The sequence below is a fragment of the Patagioenas fasciata genome, chromosome 20 (genome assembly GCF_037038585.1).
Source record: "Patagioenas fasciata isolate bPatFas1 chromosome 20, bPatFas1.hap1, whole genome shotgun sequence".
NCBI lineage: Eukaryota > Metazoa > Chordata > Aves > Columbiformes > Columbidae > Patagioenas > Patagioenas fasciata.
The window spans coordinates 11,624,001-11,630,000 of record NC_092539.1 but is presented as its reverse complement, the minus strand read 5'-3'; positions in this window follow the sequence as shown (position 1 = coordinate 11,630,000).

Below are 6,000 nucleotides of genomic sequence, written 5' to 3'. Positions count from 1 at the left end.
GGGCCGCCCACCCAGACCTGCTCCCCTCCATCCTGTGGACACCCCGTCCTATTGCTGCCCAGTGGCAAGCCTGGGCACTCCTGCCCAGACCCTTCTGCTGTCCCCTCATCGCCTCATCCTCCTCTGCTCCGACCCGGGGCCGTCCCTGTGCTCGTGGGTGACAGGGTTGCTGGTGGTGTCCCCAGCTCGGGTGCCAGGCCTCGCGGCACTTGGAGCAGCCTGTGCCGCCGAGAGCCACAGCCGCACGGCTGCGCCAGCCCCGAGCCGTCCAGAGCGGGAGCGCTAACGAGCTAACAAACGTCTCACAGGTTTTGATAATGAGCAGTGTGTCAGAGCCAAGGCCGCGCTCCCCCTGCCCGCAGCTCCGACTGGCGCAGGTGGGTGCAGCACAGTCCCTGCCGGCGCCGGGACGGGCACAGCCGGCACAGCGCTCTGCAGCTCCAGACTCTGACCGGGAGAAGCTTTTGGCCTCAGCTGCCAAGCAACGTCTTGTGCACAGCAGCAGCCCGGGGAACAAGGGCTGTGGGTGTCGCTCGACGGCAGGGCTGGCTCTCCCCAGGCTGGCACGCCGCGGCGGCACAGATGTGTGAGAGCAGATAGAGCCGGAGCGCAGAGGTGCCAGGAGGCTGGGGGCAGTGCCAGCGCTCGTTGTGCTGCAGGGACAGCTCGGGACGCGTCACGGGGAGTCAGCTGCCGCCGGCTCGGGCAGCAGCGCTTGCCCTGTGCAGCGCAGCCCCAGCAGCTCTGTGGCTTTGTGTTTGTAATCTGCTTGCAGCCACATTCCTCTGGTCCTTCCCAGCTTCTGCTTCCCTGGCACGTTACACAGGCTCATCGGGGCTGGTGGTGGAGCACCAGGTATTTTCACCCATTGCTGCTCTCACCAGAGCCCTTGTGTTCAGGCACCCTGACTGCACACGTGCAGCAGCAATCCCCAGGCAGCAGGAGGGAGAGGGCTGGGGCTCCCCCAGGGATTCTTCCCATGTCTGGAGCCCCCCTTGGTACCCAGACGCTCACCAGCAGGGGCACAGGCAGAGCCCACAAGCCCTGGGCAGGGAACGGCGCTTGTCACACGGCAGAAAGGAGCTGAACGTGTTTTGCTGTTGCCCACACCGGGTCTGCGAAAACCAAGAGATTCGTATTTTAACTTCCAAGCCTGTGAGGGATGAGCGAACAGTCCCACCTGCCCAGGGAGGTCCCCGAGCCACGAGGTGCTTGGGGATCACGGGGCTGGCGTTGGGCTGCGGTTCCCGGCACAGCCGAGGGGGCTCAGCCGGGGGGCAGCTCTGCCCTCACCGCAGCCTCTGCCGGCCCCGCGGCTCCCAAAGGCCACAACCATGGTCCCCAGCCTGGGCTGCTCAGCGGGAATGCGGCTGTTTAAAGCCAACGCTTTGAGCTGGGCCAGGTGTCACACGCGGAGCGGGCTGGGACCCCTCTCCAGGACGGTTGGCTCCTAGAGCACCTATAGCTCCTTACTGAGTGCAGCACGGACTGCACGAACATGTTAATTCCATTCCTAAAAGCACGAGAAGAAACCCACCATCAGTACAGCTTCCAGTTCTGCTCTGTAAGTATCATATAATTTAGATTAACAGATATTTTGCAGATGCCACCGTACTTGACAAGATATAATTATTTTTAACAAGAAGAAGTTGTTTTTTTGACTGCTCTCTGAATGCAGGGCTGTTCCCAAGCAGTGATCGTGCCACGCATTGTGCCGGAGAGAACAACTCTTGCCGCAGAGCTGTAAAGTCTCCTTTTCTATTTGCATGTAGTATTTATGCTAATATTTGTGACTCACGAGGATGTCCTTGAAAAGACTGCGCCATCCGTTTCAGGGCACAATCTCCGGGTGCTTCGGAGCGGTGCTCTCCTCCTTTCCCAGCCTGCCGCAGATGGGATTTCAGACCGGTCACAACGACGCTCTGGCAGCGGCCCAAGCCATGGCTGGGCAGAGCCTCCAGCTCCCTGCAAGAAATGCCCCGCTAATTAATCTTGACTGAGCAGAGAAAAGAAAGCAGAGCACGGAGGAGAGAGGAGGAGAGGCAGAAGGTGCAAAAAGAAGAAAAGGACTTGCCGCCGTGCGGCTCCCCAGGCGCGGCCTGTCCCTGTGCCACGGCGCGGTCAGTGCCGCGGGCCCGGCACCGCAACGGGGACCCCGGAAAGGGGTTGCCAGCTTTGAGGATTTTTCATTTTCTGGAGCTCCTCTGCACGGGTGCTTGAAATACCTTGCATTTCCGTGTCTCTCTGTAAGAAGCAGAAGAGCAGCAAAGCCAGAACCAGGGCTTGGGGGGGTCAGAGCGAACCCTGGGGTGACTCCCGGGGGAACCCGTGAGCTACGGCCCCGTACTTGTGGCTAACGCCGCACGGCCCAAACCTCCGCTTCACCAGTACCTGAGCCACAGCCATCGGTAACACCACCAGCATCTGAGCCACAGCCATCGGTAACACCACCAGCATCTGAGCCACAGCCATCGGTAACACCACCAGCATGGTGTTTGCGTTTCTCACGTGAACAATTAAATCTAAAAGCAGTAAAACAGGGAGAAACCAGAGTATCTGCAGGTTCCTCTGCCACACGGAGCCCCCAAAGCACCCTGTCCCCCGGTTCTACCCTCGGCCTTGGTGGTCCCGGCAGATCCCTGCGGGTGAGCCCGTCCTGCCCGCAGCCCCATGGCTGCACCGGGGCTCAGGTGGAACCCCCGTCCCGGCAGAGCGCAGCCTGGAGCTCAGCACCACTCACCCTGTGGCCACCGCGCAGAGGCCACCAACGCGCCCTCCGTTTCCTCAGGAGATCAGTTTTCCATCAAGGAAAGCACTTTCATTGAAACGGAAACACTTTTGGGGATGTCAGGTTTGATGACACCTTTGATGGGAGAAAGATTAAACAATTTTTTTCCCTTTTTATATTTGGTTGAAAATTCTGATTTGATAAGGTAAAATATTAAAAATACATTAGCGATTCTTAAATAACTTTTGCTTAAAATTGCATATAATATTAAATATTTAGCATTATAGTATATAGTGTGTTGTATCCATTAATATATATTTATACATAATAAAACAATTTGATATTATCAAGAAGGCAGCTCAGATGCTTCCAGATGCTTCTAAATTAATGCTGGTGGTTTTTCCCCCATTCTACAGTGGATATTCAGGTTTTGTTCCAGTTTGAGAGGCAGATGCATTTTGAGGTGCCGGTACGTCCCGTGGGCTGGACACGCGCGCCCCGGCCGCTCTGGTTTCTGGGCGCCGCGGTCCCCGAGCCGTGTCCCGGCAGCTCGCTCCCCCGGCGCTCGCTCCTCCGTTTTGGCACTTGCCAGACTAAGGAGTAATGGTATGCAGAATGATCTCAAACCACTGCTTATTAATAACCGTGTATTATGTGAGATGCATGGTATTGATTTAAATCCACAGGGCAGCCTCGGGAAGAGAAGGTTTAATTTATAGAAACACTGATGTCTGATAGCAATAAATAATTAGGGCGATTGCAAAAAAAGGGTTCACAGGGCAGTGCCCTCCAACTCCAGCTGGCTGCTCTTATCCTGCTAATCAATTGGTTAATAAAAGGAGAGAGAGAAAGCCTGGATTCTGGGGTTATAAAAACAAATGACATTTTTATGTTTAGTGGACAGGAAAGAAAGCGAAAGGCAGAGAAGTCAGCCGGGTGCACCAGGAATCACGTTGTGGTTTGCAGTCTGAATTCCTTAATGACATTCTCATTAAAAGTTCTTGCTGCCAAGTGCTGTTTGCTTTTGCCTTCAGAACCGTCTGCATTAATAACGAGCAACTCTGCTTGGAAGTTATTTACATAAAGTATTGTTCTCATGTCACGGCGCCGACAGCCGCGCTCGGGGAGGGGACAGCACCGGGAGCCGGTCCCGCAGCCAGCACGGCGGCCAAACCGGCGCCAGCGCCTCCAACCCGCACCCCGCTCCGCCAGCGGTGACCACGCACGCGCGGCTGTGACAGAGGGACAGGAGCGCGGTGACCCCGCCTGCACCCCGAGCCCCCGCTCCCCACACAGGAGCTCGGGCACAGTCTGCCCTTGCCCCACACCCACATCTTTGGGTGTGAAACCTCGCAGGAGACCAGGACAGGAGACTTCTGCTCATTTGGTTTTTTTGGAAACTCGTGAGATTTAATGGAGAATTTTGAAGGTTCCGTAATGGGTGGAGGTCTTTGACTGGAACAGCTGTGAGCAGCACAGAACCCGGAGCCATGAGCGGGGGTTCACCGCGCACCCCTCCCTTCGGGAGGAGACGCAGCAGCGGCTCCTCGAGCGGCGCCCGCCCCGGAGCTGTGGCTGGAGCCAGGCTCCAGAGCCACACGTAGCACCCGATGAAGCGATGTCAGGTGTTACCAGATAACAGCACTGCCTGGCACCGGGGAGACAGCACTTCCCACCCACACGCACGAGGGTGCGAAATGGCACTGCCCCACGCGTTCTCGCACCGCGATGCCTCATGATCCCGGTGCATGCACCGCGGTGTCGCACGGCTGAGCCATCCACGTGCCTGTTTCTAGGGAAAACAGCCCATTCCCTGCAATCATAGCAGGGGGACAGCAGTGAACAAGCATTTTAAGAGATTACGGCAACGAGCGTCGGCACCGCAGGCCGGTCGGTCCGGCGAGCTCCCGGCGGCCGAGGCTGCGGCGCCACCCGGGTGTGCAGCCGGCGCTTCTGGAGGCTCTGCCCGTTCCACCATCACAAGCGCAGCGTTAACCGGGGCTCATACACCCCTTGATGATATTGTCACGTGTTATTATAATAAACGTTGTTACTTACATTACAGTAAAAATAGCAACCCCCATGGGAAATAGGAGACCCCTTCACCAGGCAATAAACCAGTGCAAAATGAAAAGTGAGGCCTCACCGAGAGACCAGTTAAACTGGGGTGGAAGAGGGGGCGGCTCCTGAACAGGAGGTGAGCACATCCTAGAATCTTCTGCAGGGCAGAATTGTGTAACAAGCCTGGTTTCAGCTGAACAGAAATGCCTTGCTTCAGGAAAATTTAAACATTTAATTCCAACTTCTTATGTTATGTACACTTCTATAATAGTACAAAATTGAAATGAAACAGCAGTCTGAAGTGGAAAATTGAAATGTTCTCCTCTGAAAAGGTTGAGGCTGAATGTTTTGACCTTATCAGAAAACCTCCCCCCACGCCCCCCACTTTTCTTTCAAAACAGATTTTTGTCAAAGGCAACACTTTCCCACAAAACGTCTTGTTCTGACCAGCTGCCATTTCCCGACAGGGGCGGCCGGGCCGAGCGCTGGAGCTGCCAGGGCCACGGGTGCCGGTGTCACCGTCCGGCAGAGCCAAAACCACCCCCGGTGTCACCCAGAGCCTGTCACGTCCCCACCGGCAGCTCTGTGAGACGGGACACGCCGAAGTGTCACCGGGCGCCTGCACAGAGAGAACGAAGCCGCCCTGTGTCTGCTTGGGAGATTCACCTGCGTGCCCCAGACCTGGGATGGGTTTTTCCAAGTACGTTCAGTTGGCTCAACAGCACATTTACCTGTTCCTGCAAAGCTGGCCTGGCCACAGACAAACGGGGGGACACCAACACCTCGGCAGCGCTGGGGTCTGAGGAGCCTTCTGAGCCCTGCGACCAGCCCAGGACCCTCCGAGCCCCGGACCCGACTCACCCACAGCCACGCCGGGCTCCTCCGCCACGGTCCCCGGTGCGGATCACCTGCCACGCTGCCCCTGCCCCAGCAGATGTCCAGGGTGTCCATTCCAGTAAATTTTGATGCATTGTGTTTACTCCCGGTTTGACTGGTGGGGGCCTGCCCGTCCCTGCGGGCGCCGTCCCACATCACCTCCTGGGCAAGCTCTGTGGCCGCTGCCGCCTCAGCACAGCTGAGCACCATCAGCTGAGCACCATCGGCTGCTCCCCAGCTGCCTCCCCGAGCCAAGAAATCACCTCCCGAGTCCTGCAGGTGTTTTCACTCCTGTTCCTGGCACGCTCTGCCTGATTGCCCAACTTGCTGCCCGC